Source organism: Anthonomus grandis, chromosome 11 (assembly GCF_022605725.1).
Source record: "Anthonomus grandis grandis chromosome 11, icAntGran1.3, whole genome shotgun sequence".
Taxonomy (NCBI): domain Eukaryota; kingdom Metazoa; phylum Arthropoda; class Insecta; order Coleoptera; family Curculionidae; genus Anthonomus; species Anthonomus grandis.
The window spans coordinates 7,394,853-7,422,845 of NC_065556.1; the positions used below are offsets into that span (position 1 = coordinate 7,394,853).

Below are 27,993 nucleotides of genomic sequence, written 5' to 3' on the forward strand. Positions count from 1 at the left end.
GTCTATCACCTTTAATAGTTGGGAGGGGGGTCATGTGAGGTTATTATTATTTGATGGGTTTTGCCGGTTTTGCTTTTTACACGTTTATGAAAGTAGTGAAATCAGAATTTGGCCTATATTCGTCTAAATTTTTTGCAGTTTTTACTGTGAGGAAGTGTGTTTTTTTTATTTGTGTTTATGGATTTATGTTGGTATTGTACCTAAAGACCTTAAAATGTTTCGACCCTGGGAAAATATGGCAAATGAAGAGGAAAGTGATCTGGACAGTGATATAGACTTACATAGTTCTGATAGTTCATTTTCTAGTGTTGAGGAAGCAAAAAGAAGCAAGGGAAGCAGAAGCTACAGGGGAAAGTCAAGCAGTTTTAAAACGTAATTGTTTGAGTACGGGCGCCAAACAAATTTATCTAAGTGTCTGTGATAATCTAAGGAATGATCCTCGTTCACAAATGATTTTAGTGCTTTGCAAAAAACAGAGTAATTAAAGATAGAATAAAAAGAAAAGATGCAAGACAATCAAAGAGACTTGACATGTATATTGCCAAATTGCTAAGGAAAGGTGTATATTTTAATATAGTATTTTTTTATATTTATTTTCTATTATAGTGTAATACAATAACAATGAGGTTCTGACCATAAAGATGGTTAGGGACACCTTACCGGGAAGGGACAAACATTTCTCAGTCTCAACCTTGCAGAGATACCTGATAAAACTTGGATTTAAGTTTAAGATGATTAACAAAAGAGCTGCTTTAATGTAATTGTCAGGTGGTGTATAGAATATTTGAAGAAAATTAAAAAATTTTGGGAGATAACTAAACCCAAAAATCCCGAATAATAAAGTTTTAAATACAAATATATTTTAAGGCCGGACCTGTGCATCTTTTCACGCTTGAGTGGCTGTGACTAAGGTCAGACGTCTAATAAAATAGTACGTGGGCGCATGTAGTCAAATTTTACGAAACAAATGTATAAATTCTTTAAAAAATGCTTAAAACATTTATTTATTTAATGTGATCTATATCGACCGCGCTGCCAAAGCCGGCAAATAACTAACTTTTGTTAAATGAATATTTACATAACTATATTTTTTATAATACTTACTTACCTATAAAGGACGACGTGTGTTATTGTTTTTAAGTTATGAAAAACAGGTGACGTTTTTTTGAAAAAAAAATTGATATTTGATATATGACACCAAAACTGGGCAAGATTGCTGCGCATTGTCTATGTAGTTTAAGGATTTTACGTTTCGTAATAGACTGGTTTAAGAAAAAAGTCTATGTAATAGCAGATAAAATCTTGATTTATCTCTGTATATAAATAAATATTTAAATAAATCACAAGGATTACAATAAACAAAAGATGAAAATAAGCCGCTTAAAAATGAGCCGCGTACAGAATGTATACGAGTTCAAGGATGGTTTTACATATTTACCTCCAAAACGTAAACCTTGGTGGAGTGTTCTAACAAAACGATTAACCTTTTCTGTTACCACATATTTTCTTATACAGGTTGGGGGACAAAAATTTCTTAGTGTATGCTTAAGTTTTTTGAAGATATTTTTGATCCTTTATTTATCCATCGCTTTCTATTTTTAAGTTTAATGGTTTTTAATAAAAAAGTTTTCTCAAAAAAGTGAAACAACTTTCTGTTAAAATATTCAGATGTTAAAATTATAGATTCCCCCTTTGTTTTTTGGCATTATACAAATACATTAAATATACAATCAAGATATACAAATAACAAGATATACAAATCTATTAAAATTTCCCTCACTAAAAACCCTTATTTTTTTACTATATTTTCTTTCTTTTTAATTTTTAATGCTACCTGTGCAATTACAGCTTCATGATCTGATAAGCCCGGCACTGCATTAGCTTCACACTAGCAGTTCTCATGAAAATTTAAACAAAATAATGAATCAAATTGCTAGAGGTTGCAGTACTACGAGTGGAATGGGTCATGAGAAGTTTAAAACTAAAAGACTTGAACAGATCCATTAAACTCTGATTATGCCCTCTGGGTATGAGTTCTTTGCAAATCTCGATTTAAAATTGCTATGATATATGATAGTTGAAATTATATTCTTAATTGCTAAAGACGAAAAAATATAAAAAAGGTAGAAATAACATTATCGTCAATAAGTTTTCACAAATAGGGATTTCCAACACGCAAACACCCAAGTGTTATGTTCCCAAATCCTATAATTATTACAAACGGCACATTGCATTTGGGCACCATACACTAATCAGGAACGCAGCGGACGGATTCCGATGACTCGAAATTGGAACAATTACAAAACTTCGTGTTTTTTCCACGGTAACATGTATTTTAAAATACGAACAATCGGCAATGGATTAAAAAGGACTAAGACACCCAGAAAGAGTTTTTTTTTAACCAATTTGTGATATTTCTATCAAAAACACACGAATTAAAAGAAAGCTCTTACATGTAAGTATCGTTTTGGCTACGTTCTCGAATCCTCTTCTGGCGCAGGCCTATGGGACCTCTTTGAGTGTCGTTCGTCGTCCTATTTAAGTTTCAGATGAGAAAAAAACAAGTTGGCACTGAAAGCAACTAATTACTTTTCTACTAGCAGCGTCTTCCCTGATTAGAGCAAAAACAAAGAAAAAAGTGTTTCAAGCCTTCTTAAAGGTAAAATAAAAAGATACAAGGTACTTAAGTCTTCTGAAAAAAGATCATTAGCAACAGGTTGGGGAATTGAAGATTACACATTGAGCGGCATATCGGCATTCCTCATTTTGCTATGTGACTGCACCTTGCACTATTGAATTTTAAAGGTCTATTATTTACTTCTCTTTTATGGCTTTTTATACTCCTTCCAAAAGAGTTTAAATTATTAAATGGTTTTATGAAGGTAATTCGGTAGTAGGGATTTGTTTTTAATTACACTTGAAAATAGACCGATTTCTTGCGAAAAACAATTTTAAATGTAGCTTTCAATTTTAAGACTTTTTGTTTTTAAGATTGTCTTAAGTACCACATTAAAGTGCAAGAACCTTCTATCAAAAGGGTTCAAGAGCAAGAATCTCATAATTCAGCTCTGATAAAAAAATTTAAAAAATACTTTTCCTAACCGTTTTGTTAGTGAGACTGATGATATTACATAGACTTTTCGATCTCTAAGTTTCTGCTCAAATGACTTTTATTTTTAGGGTTATCTTGAGCAGACCATTTACAAACACAAATTTAGTAGGCAGAAAAATTGCTAAATGTGCCAATTATATTTCACCAGAGAATCTTTTGGAAGTACAAAATGACGTTTATGATCGTGTAACTTATTGTTTAGCCAAAAAAGAAGGTCTATTTGAGCCTTTTATTTAAAGAATACATTTTTCGGTAAGTTTATTTTTCAAAGTTTTAATTTCATTTTTGTACAGTGTTTGAATTTTTTTACTTTTATCAGAGTTTATATATTATTTTTATTAGAATGTTGCTTTAGTTTTTATTATGCAATACAGAGCACAATAAACATTTTGATATTACAAATTTATGTATAAGCTGCATCTATGTAATCTATGTTAAGCCTGCATCAGAAAAATATTTTTAAAATGCATGAACTTTTGCGTAATATTTAACGAAATTTGATTGCAACTAATACAGTTATCCCCATCAATGTTAAGAGATTACTACTATTATACTAAAAAACAATCACGCAGTAGGCGAGTAGCAGAGCGCACGAAATGCATGCGTGCGCTTTGCCACATTTTGCCTTTAACCATCTCTCTATGTGTAATGATCGATTCCCCAACCTGTATATGTAGTTGCGTTCTAAATAAATCTACCCATAGCTTATTTCTCGAATAAAAATCTAATAACTTTTTTAAATGCAATTTCTTATAAAATACATCTAAAAACGGTACGTAAAAACGGAGTATTTAAATTATTGTTCTTTAAACTGATCGACTATGATTCTCCGATTATTACTTTTTTTCAAGATTTCTGGAAAACATCAAAAGCAAAAGTTTATTTCATAAAACTTTCCAATCACGTAATAACTTATATCGCCCAAGCTACTCCTCGAGCTTATATCAGAACCTAGGATCATTTTAGAAATTTCCGATTGTGAAGTCTATTAACTATTTACCCTGCCTAATAGCAGTTATATTCTGCTGAAAGCATAAAAATTTTCACAAGCCTGCGAAAAAAAAATTACATAAAAGATTCTTACAACTAGGTAAGAATCTTTTATTTTTTATAAAGTGAAAAGGGTAATGAAAGTCAAACTTTTGAGACACGTGATTTTCACACAAAGGGTACAAATTAATTTTTAGTAGTTCATTTTAGATTTATTGGAAAAAATTAAAGTGTTATTATTCTGGAAATACTTCAAATTTAACTACGTTTTATTTGTAGATATTAAATTATACAGTAATTTTTACTTTGATAGTATTTACAGTCGTGTCTTTCGATTATAAACCAAATTGCTTGTCTATACCCGTAAACACATGGTAAAAATGAGACAATCCTAGTACAATTTTAAAAATATAAATAAGATAAAAAAACTATATAAATATATCTAAGAACTAAACTACGCAGTGGGGGCAGTGCCGATGCGGGAGGGGTAAAAAAGGATATCAAGCGGGAAAATGGAGACAACAGTATAACATAAGACTACAATAAATATGTATGTCTATATTTGGGTAAAGATTTTTTTTTAAAAGTAATTCTAATAATATATATTGTGACGATACTGGCAACGCCGCGAATATCAGCTGTCCTCCGTTATTCCAAAATCATGGTGACGCAAGCGGGGCCACCGCACGACATCTCTAGAGACGCGTGGAAGGTTAGTGAATCTTCCGAAATCATGGTCTGTCGGGTATATAAGTAGATCGCGACTATTTATGTCGTAGCAAATAAATATAAAATAGAAATAAATATTAGTGTGTACGTGAAAAATAAATAAATTGACTATTGTTATGCATCGAGTTTTAATTCACACCGTAACGAACGGTAAAAACGCAAAAATATATTATAAAGAATAATCAAATATAAATAGTTTTTATTTTTAATTTGACTTATTTAGGAAAAATCCGTTTCATATTTAAACAGCCACATATTTAAATGGGTACTTAAACACTATTTTTCTTCTATGTTTTATACATAAGCATGTTAAAATTGTTGTTATGGATTGAGTATAAATGTTTAAATTCCTGAAGCTGACTTTTCAAACATATTGATTGGCTGTTAGGTAATATGCGATAAAAAATAGTTATTTATGTAACAAGTGTGTAATTTTTTTATGTGAATTGGAAATTTATCTGGCAATTCCCATAAAAACAAGGAGTGATAGAACTATCCCAGGATCCTTTAACATCTCCAATGGTACTATTAAAGAAAAAGAACGGATCTGTCAGATTTTGTGTAGACTATCGGCGAGTAAATGATATTACCAAGTAAGGCAGTTATCCCGTACCAAGAATTGACAACGCCAGATACGCTATCAGGTTCGCCATGGTTCTCAATGTTCGATCTATAAGAGTTGCTGCCAGATAAAGATGCACCCAGAAGATGGAACAGGACTTTGGCAGTCCAGTTACCTTTGAAAGGCTTACGGTAACTGTGTTACGTAGAGTAATTTGGGAATCATGTTTAGTTTATCTGGATGGCGTCATTAAACTGGGAAAAACATTTGAAGATTTTTTAAAGAATAATCAAGAGATCAAGCTCCGAAAAAGTTCAACTCCGAGAGGTTAACCTGAAAGTCCTAAAAAATGTTGCTTATTTCAAAAAGAAGTTTGATACCTTTGCCAAGTAATATCAAAAAATAGTGTGAAGACTTATCCCGATAATAAAAAGTAGAAAAAATCGAAAATTGACCAAGACCCACTGAAAAACACCAGTTAAGAAACTTTCTGGACCTTTGCCTTGCAAAACCTCTGCATAAACTTACGGAGGACAAAAGGGTATTTAGTTGGTCAACAGATTGTGAAGCAGCATTTTTAAGGCTAAAAAGAGCACTATGCACATCTCCATTTTTCACGTGTTCTATTCTTAAAAAAACTTTTATTTTGGATACAGATGCAAGCAATGTTGGAATTGGAGGCGTCCTATCACAAAAATATGAAGATATCGAGCAAGTCATAGCTTATTTTAGTAAAACGCTATCAAAGCCTGAAAGAAACTATTGTGTGATCAGACAAGAGCTATTGGCAGCAGTAAAAGCTAATGAACATTTTTATAAATATTTGTATGGACAACGATTCATGCTTAAAACTGACCAAGCTTCTGTGAAATGATTTTAGTTCAAAAACATTCAAGGGATAAATAGCAAGGTGACTTTAACAAATACTTTAAGTAAATTTAAGAATATCATTTTAATTGAGAACATAGGAAAGGCGAATATCACCAAAACACCGATGATTTATCGTGAACCGTATTTATCGTGCCGAAACAACATCCAGACTTTTCAACATAAATAAAATTCTTGCCATCATTAGACTAGAAAGTTATTTAATACATCCACAAAACATAAGCAATAACAAATAATACATTTAGTTTTTATACAATGTTACACCACTCAGGACTTTTTTTCTTAATATCTCAAATATAGAGCCATAGACGATGAAATCTATTAAGAGAATATAAGCAACTCCAATGTCAGAAGAAATGCATTTCGGTATGTGTTCTTGCCATTATCAGACCAGAAAGTCGCTAATTGTCTTCACACGTTGACAAAACATAAGCAATAACCATTATCATTACCGTCAACATTATTATTAGTAAAGATAATTTTTTCTTATGATGGGTTTTTGTTACAAAAAAATAATCTCATGTTGGTTTTGATAAAAACCTTCTACAGGAAAATAAGGCTTTTGAGAAAAAATAAGTTTCAGATTACAAAAGAGAGATTAAAGAAGTCGGTAGCGAGATCAGCGAAATATCAGCATTTGCAACTAAAAGCCGTATATATTAAATTAAATTTCTATCATGAGATATTATTTCCCATAATATGCGTAATTCGGAACTATGAATTTATATCTAGGCTTTGTCAATGAAATTCATTTATTTTTTGATGAATTTTTGTGAATTTTGATAAAACTTTTTTGAATTAAATTGCAAATGTAAAACCAAAAATAAGCTTCTTTTCTAAAAATAAGGTTTCTTTATTTCTACATAAAACTGTAATATTTCTTACAACTAAGGAGGCTTACGCGTATCTTCATTGTTCTCCATTGTGCTTTTAAATTAAACTATTTTAAAATACATACGTATTAATATTTTCTGCACGTACTTTCACCTTATAAGCATGCCTTACAATGTTAAGAGATGAAAGGAATTATTTTTTAAATGAGCCATTGACTCTCAAATAATTAAAGCAGGAATTATTAATTAATTTATTGAAAATTGTCCATATTTGCTTAACTTAAAATATCATTTTCATTGATTTATGTATTAAAAGAAACTAAAATGTTCTTCTCATGACATCGGTTGCACATGCATTTCAAAAAACCTTTTAAACATTAACAGACTGCACTAAATTTTAAACCGGATTGCTCTAATATTTTGAATTTAAATTAAGTTTAGGAAAACTTATTTGTTATCGCTTTCCCGCCATCAAATCACGTTTCATAAACAAACTGGAAATGGAAATTGGTAAATTGGTAAGCCAATGAATTTTATTTTATGCTATGCCCGAGCCTTCTTTGTTTGCTTTGCAATATAGTTTTTATATTTGACATTTAAAGTATTTACTTGTGTATGCACAAATAGCTGTGTTATAATACACATGTATATATATATATATATATATATATATATATATATATATATATATAGACTGTTGCTTAATGGCGTGATATAACTTGAAGACATCCTAATATTCTTGGAGCTATTTTGTGTTAAAAAGTTCATGTAAACCATTCAGTATTTAAAAGACTGAAAATAACTTCAACATCTGAAAACCCAAGCATTTTAGGGCCCGTTTTTATACAAACTCTTCGCCTTAACGTCTATCACAGAATCTTTTTTAAATTATGGCATACCACTAAGTAATACCCTGTATATAAAACTAATATGTTTTTGGTACTATTCTAATACGTTTTATTTTTTTTCCATTCACGTAAGAAGATTCGACAAGTCATAAGTGATATTGATTGTGCAAGAATAGTGGCCTTACTTGAAGAAAGTCATTCTCAAAGATTCGTGTCTAATAGAGTTAGGGTTTGGCAAAGTAACATGATTGATGCACTTAGAAACGATATCTCCAGAATAATTTTGTTCAAGGTCGACCAAGAAGCGGTAGAAGATGCGTAATCTAAAGAAACCCAACTGTGGCAATACCAGCACTTCAGAGACATATGCGCGATGCTTTAAGAGTTCAAGTATCGGTCTCCAATTCGTGCTCAACTGGACAGAGTCCAACGTCTTTCATGTCTCAGCATAACGGGTTCCATGCGGACGGCGCCAACTAGAGCGCTTGAGACTCTGCTGAGCCTTCCGCCTCTGGACCTCGTTGTGTAATTCGAGGCAATGAGGACTGCGTACAGGCTATACATACACCTTGTGATGGGCAGTAATTGCATGACTGCAGGGTCCAGCTCGTCTGGATACCTGGCCACGCAGGCCATGCAGGTAATGAGGAAGCGGACTCTCTTGCCATACTGGGATCCGCGAATGTGCCGATGGGGCCGTAACCCATAGTTGGTATCGCCAAATGCGTTGCGGTCACGTCAATAAAAGGTCTGCTGGACAAGTGGACCCACCGAAGATAGACCAAGTCCCCTAGTTTGAGACAGGCCAAAGCGCACATAGGTGGGCCCTCTGCCTGTCTCACCAAAAATCTACTACGCCTAAAAAGGCGCGAAATTCGGCTAGTGGCAGGTCTTTTAACCGGTCACTGGCACTTAAGAAGCCATCTCCATACTATCAGTATTGCGGACAACCCGGAATGCCGATGGTGCTGTGAGGAGGATGAAACCGTTGACCATGTAGTCGGGGAGTGCCCAGCACTCACGCGCGCCAGGTTCAAATACTTGGGTAACACTTTCAGTATACCGAGTGACTTTAAGTTCCCTCATTCGTTTGGTGCAGAATATTCATCGGATTGATCGGATTGAGGGATCCAACAAAAGCTGCTCCGCTTGCCAATGCACACACCGTACTATCCTTTGTAGAAGGCAGCTATGTTCTGGGCTGGTATCATGTCTCATGATTGCACAAAATTAATTTATATGCAAAGCAGTATAACTGGTTACAGATAGATGGGGAAGATTCTGGACCCATACATCAGACCATGGCGAGCTGTTGGTGAGGCTCTCGTTTTTATGGATGATAATGGCCGACGTCATTGTACCAGAGCTGTAAACGAGTATTCAGATTTCTTGGAATCAGAAGGCATCAATCGTTTGGACTGGTCCGCACTATATCTAGACATAAATCCCATAGAACATGCTTGGGACATACTTTCCAGGATAGAGGTCACACGCAGAAAATAAAATTCTTTACAAGAATTTTAGTTGTTTTCCTAATTAAAACAAATCAATTAATAAGTTTCTGATCTATATTTGCTGATAAAAAAAAAATTCGGAAATGAATGAATGCTAAACTTTTGAATTCATGTGTATTCATCGCAGATCTGCAGACAAAAATATTTTTTAAATGGTCACAAGCATAATTACTGTTTTAATATTAGGGTATATGTAGGAATATTATGCTTATTCCAACTTAACAAAGATACAACACATTTTTTCTTTAAATTTATCGTAAATATAAAGAATAGCAGCATTTGCGAGTAAGTCCTCTAAAAATGGTTGGGTTTTTTGCAAAATCGGTAGATTTGGATATATATTTTTCAATAAGAGTGACGGAAAGCCAAATTTTATCACGACGAGGGTATAGTCATCCCCTAAATCACTCATGGCTGTATGCGACGTCATTAATCATTAAAATAATCCTGTTTTTGATTAGTTTTGCCAACAAGCAGGTCACAACTGAACTGAGGATGAGTTCGGTAACAGAATTTAATAAACTCGGTCTCACATGTGAAAGATTCATATATATATTCATATATTCGTTCATAGTCATCATTAATTTTTGGCTTGTTAATTAATTTTTGTAAATGCTATAAGATATATGATTATAAGCACTTTTAAGACAAATGAAAATATGTTTTTTTCAAAGCTCTTAGATTATTTATTGGAAAAATATGGTACGTAGGTAGCCTTAATAAAATTATAGTTTGGAGAATGGTGTCCATGTTCTGGGATGTATTTTATAGGTATTTGCAAGCAAATAGGGTAGAAAATAAAGGTCTTATTTCACCAGAAATTCCTTTTTTTACTATGACGACCGGTTTCGCGATTACAATCTTATCGCATCATCAGGTCGAGGACTGAAAGTAAAAGACAAAATTTAGACGACTGGTTTCGCGATTACAATCTTATCGCATCATCAGGTCGAGGACTGAAAGTAAAAGACAAAATTTAGACGACCTGATGATGCGATAAGATTGTAATCGCGAAACCGGTCGTCATAATAAAAAAAATATTTTTGGTGAAATGAGACGTTTATTTTCTACCCTATTTGCTTGCAAATACCTATTAATCAAATTACCTATATATCTATTATTTTTATGAATAAAATTATGGCGAAAAGTGAAATCTTTAGATTTACGATTTATGCCGTCTTTTTTCTAAATAACACTTGTTATTCGGTGCTTTATTTGCGAGCTTAACCAGAGAAAATCTTTTGGAAACGTGACAAAGTTAGCGGAATAATAGGCTCATTTGTTTTTCTCACTAAAATTATTATTTCGCATTCATAAATGGTAATGAATTCGTTTATACTGATTTATTGATAAAGGAGAGTAACATCTGATAATAATTTTTTCAAAGTCTTGAATTTAATTATTAAAACTTATCCACAAATTTTTTAAACTTTTCATGAAGACTTCTGATAATTTGGTTAATCTAATACTGTAACTATACGAGTTTAACATATAAATAGTAAGGATGAAGAAGTAGTATACATTCTTGCAGTGAAGTTGATAGATCAATGGATAACTACAAGTATTTAGTTATTAATAGACAATACAATAGACAAATAGTCAATAGACAAAACAATAGTTTTTTTACATATTTAAATGTATTTTAACCTTTGAACCTTGTCTGAGGCACTAGAACTTGGGATAAATTGACGGAGCTTATAATTTGTTATCGCCCTTAATTTCTTATCCCTGATGATGGGCATGTTGTATGTCCAAAACATGTTGAATTAATAGTTTTTTAAATAAATTTAGTGGAGGATGACCGAAACACTTTTAGTTACCTATTGATATAAATAATAGTGTCTTTTATTTTTTTGAACAAAAAACCAGTCGCAAAACGTTAAAATAGTTTGATAGTATTTGTTAGTAAAACCAAATTTTGAAAATGTTTATATTTTCATTCAAATTATAAAGCTCGTGAGTGTAAAAACTGAAGTAGTAAAAAACATTATCGCGTATAAACAGAAGAGTCTCTTACTAAACATATCCTTATTTTGCTTGTTTGTTGTTTAGTAATTTGTGATTGCTTCATGTTCGGCTTCTTGATTTTCTTATTTTTATCTTTTTACTAGTTAGAAGCATATTGGTTGAATACGCTTGATCCCTAAAATGTTAAATCATTGATCTTCAACATCAATTTCTTGAATCAAGAGCACGGGATAAGAACAAGTAAAGTTTTATAGTCGACTTCGTTAACTATCTACTTTTATAATTTTGCTGCTATATCGAAGTTAAATGATTCAATAATATAAGATTCATGCTCTCATAACTTATTGGTAAACCCTTTAACTAAAAATGACATTAAAATTACACCGCAAAAAAATTATAAACAAACACAGCTGGACATGATATGATCCCTTCTTTATTTTTCGTGACTGTTAACAATGTTTTACAGCTCCTCTGCTTGTCATCTTTAATCTTGTTATAGGTACTTCCACATTTCCAAAAATTTGGAAGATTGCTAAAATTACGCCTGTACATAACAGTGGTGCAACAGAAAATATTGAAAATTATAGATCTGTCTCCATATTATCCAACTTCTAAAAGCCGTTTATCTATAAAAGTTTGTTCATCAACTAAAAAATCGTATTTCCTTAAGACAACATGGTTCTTTTAAAAGATCAACCGTCACGTGCTTTTTACAAAAAGCCTACAAAGCTATGGGATATAGGAGATAAGTGGATGCTGTGTACACAGATTTTTCGAAGTTGTTTGATAGGTTGGACCATGGTCTTGTTATTCAAAAAATGATATCTATGGGTTTCCATGATGGCCTTATACAGAGAGACTTTATCTCCTATATAAAAGATAGTTCCCAGTTTGTTCAAATCAATGGCTTTAAAACACATATTGTTATCCAACACTGAGCGGTACCCCTCAAGCAAGCAACCTTGCCCCATTGATTATTCTTTTTTTGTCATTGATCTTACTAGTACTTTTATGTCTGAGTGTTTTTTATTTTGTAGATGACTTGAAAATGTTTCGCATCATAAAAACTAGTGACGATTGTGTTCTTCTACAAAGAGACATTCATGGTTCAGCACACTGGTGTACAATAAATAAAGGACCTCTGAATATTAAAAAGTGCAAGTGTGTGTCAATCTTAAATATTCGCGATAAAATAGAGTACAAAAATAGGTTAAGTAATACTTTCCGAGAACATGTCGAGGAATTTAGGGGTCATAATTGACAACTCACCTTTAACAAAAATATAGATGAAGTTCTCAAATCTTTCTTGAAAATTCTTGGTTTCGAATTTAAAAATATAATATCCTAATTAAGTCTAAATTACTTTACGCAGCCTATGTGTTTCCCCAACTCTAATGTCCATATTGACAGACGAATATGTGTAGCGCAGGTTTTTGAAATATCTGTGCTTCAAAATTGTCTATTCTGGAGTTGTGAGCTTGGAACTTAATCGGGCAGGCAAACCGCTCGTCAGGCCTAATAGTTTCGATAATAAAAGGTAGTTTTAAGCAGTCACGTGATTTCGTCATTGATAGATTAGACGTAGCTCCTATGATCGCCGTCGTCCTCGCATTCTGCTGCGTAGAGGGCGCGAAAAATGATCACGACTAGAGAACGTACGTTATTATCGGATAATGTACACAAATAGAAAAAAACAAGAAAATCCGATTATCCCGTACATCTTCTTAGACTTTTCCGAAGACTATATTGGTAACCACAATAAATAATACATATTTTATTACTATTTTGACTGAATTTTCTATGCCAAGTCAATGTTAGCCAGCGCGTATATCATGACCGGCGTTTGAATATGCTCAGCCTTTAGCATTGGAGTGTTTTAATTCCTGTAAAAAAAATTTGGTCTATGCTATGGCAAGAAAAGGCAATAGTTCCCAACAATAACCTATTGTATTTACATAACCATCTTTACACTTTATACAGTATAAAAACTAAATTACTGTTCTTTAAAGGTAAAATCCACAAAATGTATTCAATTCTAACTTATCAATTCTATTATAACTGATGGGTAATGAATGATTGTTTTTTGGTCCAATTATATATGTTTAAATTACCATAAAATATTGTATACCCCACGGAAAGCTCATGAACCTTGTTAGGTGGGTGTAGTATTAAAAATATTCATTATACCCAAACAGTTTTACAGATTTATTAAGAATTTAAAATTATTAAATTTTTTTTAAATGATGAGGGATATTCTCTATATATAAAAAAACTTATCCTGACTGATAATCAACGTACAGCTCAAACGGTAAAACCTAGAAATATGAAATTTAAGGAAAGCATTCCTATAGTTATATAGGCATGCACTAAGAACGGATTTTTTGAAATTCCTTCAGGAAGGGGTTGAAACTACCCCTTATATATCATACCTTCAAAAATATGTACTTTCTTAAAAAACGGTGAAACACGTCATTTTTACCTTATTTCCACCTTTATTTTTACATCTTTTTTTTTTCTTAAATTGATTGTTTTTTGGAAAAAAAACCTGGAAAACACTTCAATTTAATTTCATTTTAATGAAAATAACAGATTCTCGAAAATCCGTCACCCTGAAGGGGTGAAATGGGGCCAAAACTTGTTCTACGAAAATACTTCCTTTTTAAACTTATAGCGTTAAAAATTGATATTTTTACATATTATGTATACCTAAGTAGCGCATTCAAAATAAAAATTATGATTTAAATTTTGTTTATGACAGGGGCATATTAAGGTAAACGGGGTTGAAATCTATAATTATTAAAAAAATGAATGATTTCAAAACCGATTTCTTATTTTAAAAAACGAGAAAAAAAAACAACACTGGTATTTCATAATAGTATTTCTATGTTACATACATATTACGTGCCATATTTTTTATGTTGGCCAGAGAGAAGCCAGGTAAAAAAAAGCGGAGAAATTATAAGGAAACTTTTAGGAAAATTATATTTTTAACTTTAAAAAGCGGTATTAAAATATCCTTTTTGCATAAAAGTGCTAAAAAGTAAAGAAAAAGAAAATAACACAACGAAGTAATATTTCCAAGCGGTTACTGCGGTACCGCAGCGTTTCTACCGCATTCGTTGAAACCAGATCGTGTATTTTCGCACTTAGTAGGAAGGATTGTTGTGCCTGTTGCTAAAATTCAAGAAAATTCGTAAGTTTTTTAACGTGTGCAGAAGGAAATGATACGACGCTGTCACGCTTGACTTGAAGGGACTGGTTAGAATTTTGAATTTTTTTTAAATTAAAACATGTTTTTTTTAATAAACTCTCCCAAATATTTCTTATGTTTTTATGTCATTTACTAACACGGTTTCCGGTACAAACACGTTTTCCAGTGTCCGAGGTTGAATACAACTGCGCGTACCTTAAAGTGCTATTATTACTAAATGCATGCGCCTATGGGTTAATAAGTAAAAAAAAACGTTTGTTTTGACGAGGTCTACCCACCCTTACATTTTGGCACAACAGTTTCGGAACACCCTGTATATAGCATATATTATATAGTATAACTTAAGAAAAAAGGGCGCTAATATGGTAAGATTATATTAAATTTTAAAGTTAGTAAAACAAAGAAACCCGAACTGCTTGGCTGATCAATTGTTATAAGATTACGTAGCCATTCTTTTGTTCAAAGTGATTATTGGTACACCTATTTTTATTTATATAATGTGTAATTCATTATTGGTTTACTACTTGCTAATTAAGTAAATCGGAACCAAATTTGCTCTGATTTCTGAATGATCCGTTCATCCTTGTCATTTAGAAATAAACGATAAACTCTTTTTATGTTAAATATTATCTCCTGGTTTATATTAATTGTATTATGTGTATTTTTAGTTAAAATTAATCGTAATATGTTAGGTTACTAAAGATAAAATAAAAATAAAGAAAATTTATCAAGAAAAAATAGCGTATGCAATAATTATATTATTATGAAATCTTCAGATTGGATATCTTCTTGAGTAAAAAATTCATTATATTACCTCAGTTTTATTAGATGTACTTAATGCAGGAAATTTTTCAAAGCTAAAGTAAAGAAACTCCAAGAAAACCCTCCAACATTTTTCACTTAAATTAGGACAAAGTGAAACAATTCTCCGGGACTTGATGTTGAAATAGCCGACTTGTACAAAGGAAAGTAAAATAAATCCCCAGAAACTTTTTGTTTTGCGCGAAAGTGGAAACTACACAGTCGAAAAGTTTGTCAAGAGATTCATTTAGCTCCATTTTATCAGGAGATATTATTAAGTTTTTGCTTTACTTACCAATTATGACGCTTTTTGGTTTATATGTTGTTCTTTGAAGAACATGCAATAATTTTATCTTATTTAATGGATTTTGATGTAATACAAATTATTTATTTGTATATACATTGGGATAGCAAATAGAACAGGATTATATTTTAACCGAATCTCGATTTTGCCTGCGGGTCTACGATGGATGTTGAATAAAAATCAGCCGTTGTTAGAGGATTGCTTTAGGTGAAATCTATACAGTTATAATATATTCATAGTCAGTTACTTATTTTGTTGAGTAATCTGTCACTTAAATAAATATAAATTTAAAAAATATTATTTTATATGTTCATAAAATATGAGTATTTGCTAAATTAATATTAGTGAAAATTGTGATGTAATACCCAATAATATAGGCAACTAACGAATTCATGGTTTGAGGTAGAAGTAGTCTAGGTAAAGTCGAAATTATACCCATTTGTAATGACGTCATTTTTGTTTATCTTCGTTTAGCATATTCCAAACAGCGGCGACAACAAACTTTTGAAAAAAATGCTGTCTGATGATTATTCATCTTTTATATACTAGGTTATGTGAAATATCCGTCACTGTCAATCAAAAATATTGGTTTGTCAACTTGTTCTTGAAAGTTATTTCAAGTTTATTTTCAAGTTTATCAAGTTATTCAAAGTTTGTTAGATAATGCCTAAAAAAGATATAATGGGTATAATGAACAATCGCAGCTGATGATTTTAAATATATTGTCTTTTTTTCAACTGGAAAAGGAACAAGTCCGAAACGGAATTCCACTTCAAATTGAGAATGTGATACAGCGAGCCGCAGATGCAACAAAATTGAACACAACAACGATCGCAAATATAAAGAAGAATGGGATAAAATCAGATCAGGATTACGCAGCCCGTATATCTTCAAAGCAAAAGATAGCAAAAACCAAAATTACAACATATTTGAAACATAGAATTCGGGACACAATTTATTCTATGTACGCCAGAAAAGAATATGTAATATTGGCAACAATAAGAGAAAAGTTCAGGGAAGAAATTGAATATTTTGAGTTTGCCATTGACTCCTTAAAAAGATGGATCAATAGTATAGGCTTCAAGTGGAAAAAATCAAATAACAGAAAATATTTGATAGACTTGCCAAATATTGTTCATAAAAGAATCAATTTTTTAAGGGAGTATATCAAAAATAGAAATGTAGGTCCGGAAGGTTTTACTCCAGTTTTCGTTGACGAAACGTGGATTTTTAGCAAGGGATCATTTCGTAGTAGCTGGCAAAAATTTTCCAAAAAGCTGAAGAGAAGGGAAGCAGTATATGATCTCATTTTTCCCACATATATGGTACAGGTTCAACTTCTTTCAGGACCAAGTTGTGGACCACTTCAAAATGCCCCTCCATTCTCCAACTTCTCATAACTCTTCGATTTTTTATGTTCTCAAGTGCTTATGAAAATGTTTGTCTTCTTATGAAAAAACATGAAGCTGCAAGCAATAATTATATTAAAATTTTAGGTTAGGTTCGTTCTTACTCTTGCTTCAAGCTACCCGTGGAAGGGATTACAATCGTGGATGTCTAATATTACCACAGATTTAACGAGACAAACAGATAAGTAAAGCAATGCATTAAAAACGGTACACCGAATGGATCCCAACTTTAAAAAGTTAAGATCCATTGGACTTCGACCCGACGGATTCGCTCCTCGGTCCGTGCTTAGTTGCCAATACAATTTTGTATAAGGAAGGTTTTTATCTATTTTTAGTATTTTAGGAAAAATGCCTGCTTCGGTCTGCGCTGGTTGGATTCATTGCGGCCGTCGGCGATGAACGGCGTTGAGTCGATGAGCGTCTTTACCCTTTTATTTAGGAACTAGGCAAATTGAAAATTATTGTAAATGATTCTCACTTTACTCCCGTGCGTTCTATGGGTCTGATAGTCTGATCTTTATAAAAGACATAATTGCGTTTTCAATATGCTTCCACGTTTAAGGGTTACTGCAGCAGGCAAGAAATTTGTGATGTTTGGATTTTTAATAGTGGTAAGTTACAAAATAAATTTATGTTCACTTTACCATTTACATCACACAGTTTGTGTTTTCATATGAATAAAATTAAACTAAGATTTTTTAAAATGCTATGTTTAAATTAAAACTAAATTATTCTTTAGTTATAATAGTAAATACAGCTATAATAGTAAGCTATAGTATATAATTGCCTGAACATTGAAATAATTATTGATATGAGTTATTTATGCTCGAATTTATGTTTTCGGAGATACCAAACATTTATCCTCTAACCAAATAATAATGTAATTTAGACATCTAGAACAATTATCAAACACATTTTTGTCTTTTAACCTTTTAAAAAAAATTGAAAAAGGCAAAACCTTATTTTATCAAAATATTTTTTTAATAATAAACTTAACTGGAGAGCTACTTTCTTATTACAAAAATAATTTAGTAAATTAGTACACATATTATACTATTCTTTTAAATTTAAAATTATTTTTACAGTAGAAACAACACTTAAAGCCCCCAAAATAATAAAAAATAAACTTTTTAAAAAGATCTTGTTGTTATTAATACTTTACAAATATAATTTAACTATATTAGCAATAAATATAACTTTTTTTAAAACATCTTTTTTAACAAAAATAATATGTTAATTTACACAATAAACAGATAAATATACAGGGTGTCCCATAAATAATGGTAAATATTTTAACAGTAGATTTCTTTAAAAAAAATGTTAGATCATGTAAAATTTTCCTTGTTCGAAAGTCAATCATGATTCAGAGTGATAAATTTAATAACGTTACTAAACGTATGTGAGTTTGAATTTTTATAACCAAGCATCAAAGTAACTGACAGGAACATATGATGACGTCTATAATAATTCATCTTGTTATGCACAGTCTATTTAAAAAATATTTTAACTTCAAGTGGGAAAATAAAATTTTATCTTGAGGGCATTGAAAACCCTAAATGTAAATATTTCGAAAAGGGTGAATCGTAGCGAGATTTTTGAAGTATTTTTTTTAAGCAAAAATATTTGCACAATGCATATTTTAAATTAACAAAACTTTTTAGACACCTCCTGAAACTTATGATAATATTTACTTTTATTTTTTAACGATGTTTGTTATTTTAGGAAATACACAACTAGTCGGTGTTCCGGAAGATATGCTTAAAAACAAATGTATTTGCGAAAGACATTTTACAGAGAATGACTGGAAAACGGAAAAAAGACATCGATTAAAAGACAGTGCGGTTCCTATTAATTATAAATGTTTATTGGACAGTGAACAGAATTTACGCGTTTTAACGCCCAAAAAGACCTATACAAATATCAAGACTAACGTGTCATTAAGTGATAGTCCGTGTTTCCACCTTCCAAGAGAAAAATGAAATTTGAAGAAGAAAACGAGTTTGTTAAAAAAATTATCGACTTTCCGGATACTCTTACAGTATACTAACAGTCCAAGAAAAGTAAAACTTAAAAATAAAATCTCTTATTAAAGGAAAAAAATACATAATATTAAGAGAAGAATTACTCGGTTGAGAGAAAAAGTTCGCAAGTGCAAATTTTCAATTTTTAATTTGTTACCTTTTTTATCATTCTTATCCATACCTGCAAAAACGTTTGTTATGATGCAAGTACGGGGTAAACGTCGTACTTTATATTCCCGCAACGAAAAGGAGTTGGCGGTCTCCCTGTACTATAAATCACCATCGTGTTACAATTTTTTAAGAAGAAAAGGCATTATATTACCATCTACGTCAACCATTCAAAAATGGATTGGTCAAAATACATTTAAGACTGGCGTAGATGATAATATAAAAACCTGTCTTAAGCTGAAGTGAAGTGTGCAGGTATGGATAAGAATGAAAAAAAATGTTTGGTGGCTTTTGATGAAATGTCAATCAAAAAATGCCTCGAATATAATAAAAAACTGGACCTAATAGAAGGTTTTGAAGACTTAGGTCCTCTAGGACGAAAACCAAGGGAAGCCACTCATGTCTTAGTTTTTTCTATTAGAGGCATATATTCATCATGAAAATTTCCACTTGCATACTTTTTCTCTCACACCACTACAAGTGGCAAGAATTTAAAACTTTTGATTTTTTACGTTTTAAAATCTCTAAATGAGATAAATGAGAGACCAAGGAAGTCCTAATAGGGCAGGTTTTAAATTATTGAGTGTTACTAAGGAACGACCTTTTTTTTATTATAATGATTTAAAAATTTTTGCTCTATTTGATGCTCCGCATCTTTTCAAAAGTATTAGGAACAATTTGTTGTCGGGAACTTTTAAGTTGGGAAATAAGAGTATATGTTTCAATGTTATTAGGAAAACGTATGAAATTGATAAATCTTCATCTACAACAAGAACTCTTCCCAAAATTACCGATAAACATATTTTTCCTTATGCATTTGAAAAAATGTCATGCTCCTTAGCGCTACAGGTTTTTTCAAGTACTATGGCAGCCGCTATACAAACCGTTGTCGATAAGTGTTTTATACCCCAGGAGCTAGGTAATAATACTGCTGATTTTATAGAACTGATAAACAGTTTATTCGATGCTTTAAATAGCAAACGCCCTTTTGCCAAAAATCCTTTTAACCGCGGTCTTAGCGAAAACAGTTCTTGTGTGAATCTGGTTTTTGGCAAAGGTAAATCTGTTTTTGAAGCATTGATTAAGTTGTAGCGTAAAAAGGGAAAGACCGTAATTAGCGAAACAAGGCCTCCATGTTTCGATGGAATTATTCATACTATAAGTGCAATTGAACAGCTTTTTGAAAGTGAAAAAAAGGAAAATATTCAGTTTATTCTTACAAATAGATTAAATCAAGATTTCTTGGAAAACTTGTTTTCAATGGCCAGGCAACGGGGTGGTTGGAATTTAAATCCAACTGCAAAGTCATTTCGACTATTTTTCAGGATTAAATCTATAACGGGTTTATTAACTCCATCAAAGTTATCGAATTGCGAAGATGATACAGATACTCAACTTTTGTTGTCAGGAATTACAAGGAATATTGATACAAAATGTGAGCGAAAAAACCACTCAAGGTGTTCATATATCACAAGCACTAAATACTAAAGAAGATCGGTCTGAAAGTCCGGTTTCTGGATTAGAAGAAATTGCAGCAGTCAAAGAACCTGAGATAAATTTGGAAGAATCGGCAAATAACTATTATGCGGGGTATTTAGTTCGACGTGTTATCGAACAATTTAAATGTAAAAAATGCAAATTAAATTTTCAAAACAGCACAAAATTTACAGACCCTTCTCAAATTTTTTCCCTTCATAAAAGTTTCACTGGGCAAGAGAAAACATCTCTTGTAATTCCTACTTCAGAAGTTGAGTATATTGTGTCAAAAGCAATGTCCAAGTTTCAAAAATATTTTAAAAAATATAAGCATCGAGAGTTTGTGGCAACAAAAATTAAAAATAAAATTGTTTCAAAACATCTAATATGGTTGGGGAAAAAAACTGACGACTATCATGACCATAAACTGCTTTTATTAAACAAACTTGTTCAAATAGGTTTATTTAAGTTCTGCAAATGGTCAAGGGAAATGTCATAAAATCACAAACAAAAAATTAGAAATTTGCAAAATTTGTAAGAATAATATAATGTACTTAACTTACCTAAGAATATTTTTTATACTATACTTTATCTACAGTGCGTTTTTTAAGAATCATCACAGATGATCTTACATGGATGATTTTACATGAAAAAAGTTATTTTTTCATTTTTTATTTCAAACATTTTTAATTTAATAGCGGAGATCAAAATTTGAATAGACAAAGGCTAGGATTCATGTTAAGGTAATATAACACTGAAAAATTTCTTAAAACGCCTGGTATATTAATGACCACCAATTTTAATAAAATTAAGACAATTTGTTAAATTTGACAATGGCTGGTTTTAAATACCTATCTCGATAAAAAATTTACGTTTTTCAATAATTTTAATGTGTTTTTTTATACAACTCCAAAAAGCTTTTTAATAGTTAAATTTTACAAAAAAAAACATTTAATTATTTGATAATTTTAATAACGTCTTTCAACACCAAGCACACAAAATTAGTACTTTACCACCAAATAACATCTAATAAGTTAATATAACACCTCCAAATCGATCCATCCATCCTCCATCCATATAATAAGTTATAATAATTATAACAAATTCAATATATAGGTATGTTGATATTCACGGCATCGCAACCCACGAAAAAGACGAGAAAGTCTTTTTAGTTTGGCCGGGCAGCATACGTACTTCGACTAAACAATCAATAAATCGCGTCTGTAAATATCAGGAGAGATTCGATCCTAATAATTCATATATGGCTTATAATCTGGCAACGTGGTCTAATATCGTATTGCCGCGAGAGAAGCAAAATTTAAAATATTGAGAATTTAACTGATCGCTTGATCGAAACGCCGCCAAACACCGTTTTCCATATACCGCCGTAAGATTACGTATCTGTTTGTCTCGTTAAATCTGTGATATTACCAATAAAAAAATTACTTACTATCTTTTTTTCAAAAATCCACAATGGATCCTGAATGCACGTGTTATTTGGAAATAAATTAACATATTTTTACAGTAAACTACCTTTTGTTTTGTAAATCCTTAACGGCTATTTTACACGTATAATTCACTTTATTAAACCACATACAAAACAAATATTAATATGAACTTTGTTCAGAAGATATATTTTAGAATGTTTTAAATATTTAGAAATTCTTGTTTAATATTGTCGATAATCCATTTTAATCTTGCCTTAGCGAAATTCTGATGTAACATCAACTTAAAGTAATTTTCAGTCTTTACGAACAAGCACCTAATAACTGAGAGAGTAAGAGAGTACCTTTTTAAATTTTTTTTCCTCTCATAAGTCAGACTCCCTATTACTCAAAAAGTTGACAGCTCCTTAAAATAACATACATTTAAATGTAATTGAGTAAAATAAATTAAATTGAACTACAATTTAGATAAACCATATGGAGTTACTAATCCATCCCGGTGTGAGGATCTATACTCCTATAAACCTCCAAGTTCCTACAGGCCAAAAGAGCTAATTGCCAACTAATTCTCTACTGATTGCCTGTAACCAAAATGATGTACGGCTTAAAGTAAAATACATTTACATTCTACTAGCAATAATCGCATCTATAATAGCCTCATCGATTACGCTAATGCCACTGCACAACGCTTAATTTGTGATAAGACTAATCTTGTTCTAATTCTTATGTTGTCTATCTCGCTTTTTGAACCAGGACTATAAATATGTAATCTGTTTAACTCGCAAGAATGCAACTTAGACTATTTTGATTTTTTGCCTTTCATATTATTTATGTGTTTTGTGACTCGAAAATTATATTTCCACTAATTTTAACAGAAGAAAATAAAGTGATTATTAATCTCAGTAATTATTAATAATTAGTGATTATTAATATTATATAATTATTATAATTAGCAAAAACTGAGTTGCATTCTTTATTATGCAAAAAAAAAAGTGAAACTCGTTTAATAACCAAAACTATTTTGTACTATATTTACACTAAACCCTTATAATAATTAAAATTTTTAATTTGGATTCTTTAAATCACCAAATTTCCACACACCGCGGCAACGCTGTAGATTTTGCCCAGAAATATTCTCGCATTAAAGGTATTTGGCAACTGCGCTCATTGTTTACTTTTGGATGGTGCACCTTTCCTACAGTATTAGTATTAAAAGGATATTTTAAGTGGATTCAGTGCGTTAATTAATATAAAGACTAAAAACTCCCTTTTTGCTGGAAAATGATAAAGAAGTCTAAAGTGGGTCACATATATTGGAAAAAAGAAAATTCAAATCGTTCCTTTCACAGACTAATTAGGTGTCAATATTGTCATCCTTCTAGATTATAATATTATAAGACAATATTGATAATATTATAGACGGCATATTTGTGAAGTTTCTATTAAGTAATAGATACCAAAATATTAATAAAAATGTGTAATTAAGTATATTATTATAATCTAGCAAATTTATTGCTTATTCGAACCCGAAAGGCCGCAAAATTAATTTGTGCAAAAATAAAGGTAGTGTCTGGTCGATGTCCAGCAACCAAAATTGAGAGCGCAGCATATGTCGTTTGCGAGCAACATATTTATAGTCGGCGCCCATTATTATATATTCAATATAATGCCCGTATCTCCTGGAACTCCAAAGGAGTTTTAATAATTTTTTGTCTAGATATTAACAATGGATAACTAAATCGGCTTATAGTGGGTATAAACAGAGACAAACTAAGGTTTTTTTGTAAAAAATAATTAAAAGGTTAACTTCCAAGGGATTTGAATTAAACTTTTTTCTATAATATATAATAAATATCTAAACGGATTTGAGATGGTTGCAAACCTCTGCAAACGTTTTTTGATTAAAAATTATTGAATTACATCTTATAACCGGCTATAACTGCCAAAGGATATGGAGAAAACTTTTCCTTATAGCCGTTAGCCGTAGTTACATAGCCCTTTACTTCAAAATAATTTTTTAACATCTAACAATTCAATAATTTTTTACCAACAAACTTTTGTTTGTAGAGGTTTGCCAACCATCTCAAATGCGCTTAGATATTTATTACAGAAAAAAAATTAAATTAAATCCCTTGGCAGCCTTTTTCATTTCTTTAACATTCGACTTTTTAAGTCATTTTCACAAAAAAACTTTAGATTGTTGAACTAATATAGATCGATTAAGTTATTATTTGTTAATATCTGGACAAAAAAAAACTAATAAAATTCCTTTGGAATTTCAGGAGATAACTAATTTAACCGCCCTCGTATCTTCTATAGTTTCGGAAATTGCAATAGTCACACATGGCGGATAGTACATCCTGTATAGCACTTTAAAATTATAGGACAGAATAAAAAGCTTAAACACTAAGATTAAAAAAAAAATATTTCAATTTCAGACAAACTTACATAATCACCTAAACCTAATATAATAAAAATTGGTTTTAATATTATTAATTAGCAGATAAACTAAATTTTTAGGGTACATTTTTTACCTGTTATAAAGATTAGATTAGATTAAAATAAGGGTGAAGTTACACTTCGACCTATAAGATCTATTGTGTGCCCCTTCCTAATTGCTGCTTGATGTTAGCCTCAAGTTAAAGTACTTCGTACAATCCTATTGCTTTGATAAATGCTAGTAATTGTGACGGCTTTAGTGACGGGATGATTCCTTTTAAAACTTTATAGTTCCCAACACATTAAAAAAATATGTAGTGGATTAAGAAAATGATATATTGAATGAAAAATTGGAAAGTCGATTTGACATCATTGTCTGAGAGATGGTGAACTCAAACAACTTTGCCTATGGTTTGCAGTTAGGCTTATTCTAGGCATTCAATATTCTAAAGATATATATCTATCAGATATATCTTAACTTCATATTCTCAATTATTTCATAATTTCCTGTTTTAAAGAAATTTTATTAGGCGTAATTTTATTAATAATAATCCATACTTATCTATTTAAGAGGATTTATCCATGTATCTTGCAATTAATCATATATTTCCGTTAAATACCCGTTTACATATCTATTTCGCCAAAATTAATTAGGAGGAATAGATTAATTACTCCATTATATGAACTTAGATTGGATGGATTTAGTGATTAATTGTATACTGTTTCAGCTGCTGACAAAATAGGATTCTGGTATTGGAAATTTTATAAATATAATTAGTTGAATATGTATTGCATGCAACACTCTAACCCAACCTAATGGTTAATAAAAAGTTAAAGCTTGCTGCTTCTTTAAAGGACAATAAATGATACATGAAGGAATTCAGGCACTTTTAGCGGGACAAAGCGCCTCCGTGAACTATGTAGCTTCAAAAGGGCAACATATTTTATTTATTTCGAGAAGAAATACCCTTGCTAAAAGGAAAAAAATGGGTCCTCGTCGCGTCTTACGACAGTTAAGTTGCAAAGTCGGCTTTAAATATGTGAACATCTGTGGAAGTCGCCTTGGATAAAAGCTTGCAACTAAAGGGCTGAACAAGAAATACGAAGTTGTGCTTATTATATTATACTACTACTTAGAGTATTAACAAGGAGGTTGGATGAATCATTTTCATTGGGAACATTTTGAGATTTAGATATAAGTGAAAACTTTCGATAACCAATTCTAATTATTTTAATACTTATTTTCTAATTCTTTACGATTTTCTTCGTCTTTTCCGTCTAATTCTTCAATTTGATCTTGGGTGTTATATTACTTATTAAAATACAATTAAGAAGTCTCTTCGCGGGCTTGAAGATCGGGTACATCCTCTTGCTCGAAAGCGTTTTGGTTTTTTAACAATCAGTTATGATACCGGGTAATCCAAATATAGGGTCTTTTTTTTAAGACTTTTTTTTCTTTATCAGTCATTTTTAAAGCAAACAAAACTACAGTATGAAAAAAGTCTAACTTGACCCCAGTAGTATAAAATAGCAAAATAAGCCAGCGAAATAAATGCCAACTCAACAGTTAGTAGAAAAATAATAATAATAATAATAATAGACAGTTTATATTTCCTCATAAGACATTACATATGCTCACTCATAGATGTAAATACGTTTACAATATAAATACAAAGAAAAAGAAATCCATCAGTGTATATTAATTCAGCATGTAACTGTAAAGAGGAAATAAAGGTCATGTTTCAGCTACCCTCAGAAGAAGGAGCTGTTAAGACCTTGAATATTACACTTATAATTTAAAAAAAAATATCGCGAACCGCATTATAAACTGTACGAGTAGCATGCATACCCTACATCCATAACTAACCGAAAAGAAAAGAAATCTAAATTATCCTAGCTTACTTATTATTTACTAATAGGAGGCAGGAAAAGAGGAACGAGGGGTACAGGTATATTAACTATATTTCTGTTGTAGACTCTTATAGTAGAGAAAAATATACATATAAAAATTTATATTTCCAAACGCGCGCCAGATCCAAACACGGAATCCCGACACAAAAGAGAGCAAAACCAGGGCGACTGATTTACCAGAGATGTCAGTATTAAAAAGAAATAACATAAATTATTTCAATGCATTAAATATTATTTTGTTTAGATGAAAGAACCATTTTTATTGATTTTTTAAAAGCCGATGTAGATTTAGAAAAATCCCAAATTTTGTATTTATTAATTTTGGACACAATATTGTAAGAAAATGACTTTTTGAAGATTTCTTTCTTATGTAAAGGTATAGACAAAAGGTCATGTCTGCAAATATTTATAATGTGAACGTCAGTACGGTATCTGAGCTTATTATAGAGATATGGTGGTGCTTTATTTTATTATTTTATAAAAAAAACATATGGAGTGCAACTCTCGGCGATTTAACATATTAAGCCATTTAAGATCGACTAATTTATGTGATACCCTTTCCCTACGTCTAATTCCACAAATAAACCTTATGCACGAGTTCTGTAATTTTTGAATTCTTGCAGAGTTAGCGCAGTCTAAAAATGGTCCATATACTGTATCTGCATAATTAAAATGGGATAGAATTAATGAGTCGCATAAAAGTTTTTTTGTTTCTTTTGACAAATAAGATCTATGCTTGTAAAGTTTTTTTAGCATTGAAAATCCTTTCTAAAGACAACTTGTAATGTGATCTGTGAACTTTAGCTTGACGTCTATGATTAGGCCTAGAGTTTTAGTTGAGACATGAAAAGGGATAAGTTCTCCATTAAGAATTAGCTGGACATGATTCAAAACCGCCCTTCTGCTATTATCACCACAAAATAACATTGCCACGCTCTTGGCTGGATTCAATTTAAGAGAATGATCTGTCGAGACTCTATTTACTAGAGCAAGGTCAGTATTCAAACAAAAATTAGCTCTTTCAATATTACTAGCATTAAATGACAAATATAATTGTGTGTCGTCGGCGTAGAGATGGTATTTACAGAATTGCAATTTATCCATAAAAGCCGACGTAAAAATGCTATACAACAAAGGACCCAGAATGCTACCCTGTGGGACGCCAGACCTTACTCTTGCCACCCTAGACTTATCTTCTCCAATTAAAACTCGTTGTATTCTATCACTTAAAAAAGATAAAATTAATTTAGTAGCTGTAGTATTAAAACCGAAATATTGTAAAATATTAATCAAAAGTTTGTGATTTAGCATATCAAATGCTTTAGAGTAATCAAGCTGTATTAAAATCATTGCATCACCCCTGT

General features: G+C 31.2%; 1 long non-coding RNA gene across 1 annotated transcript; it reads left to right on the forward strand.

Moving 5' to 3' along the window:
- The first annotated feature begins 16,414 nt into the window (after nucleotides 1-16,414).
- Nucleotides 16,415-20,203, forward strand: LOC126742010 (uncharacterized). The gene is made up of 3 exons (XR_007662458.1): nucleotides 16,415-17,198; nucleotides 17,257-17,780; nucleotides 18,892-20,203. It is a non-coding gene; the product is annotated as an uncharacterized LOC126742010 (long non-coding RNA).
- Nucleotides 20,204-27,993: the final 7,790 nt, after the last annotated feature.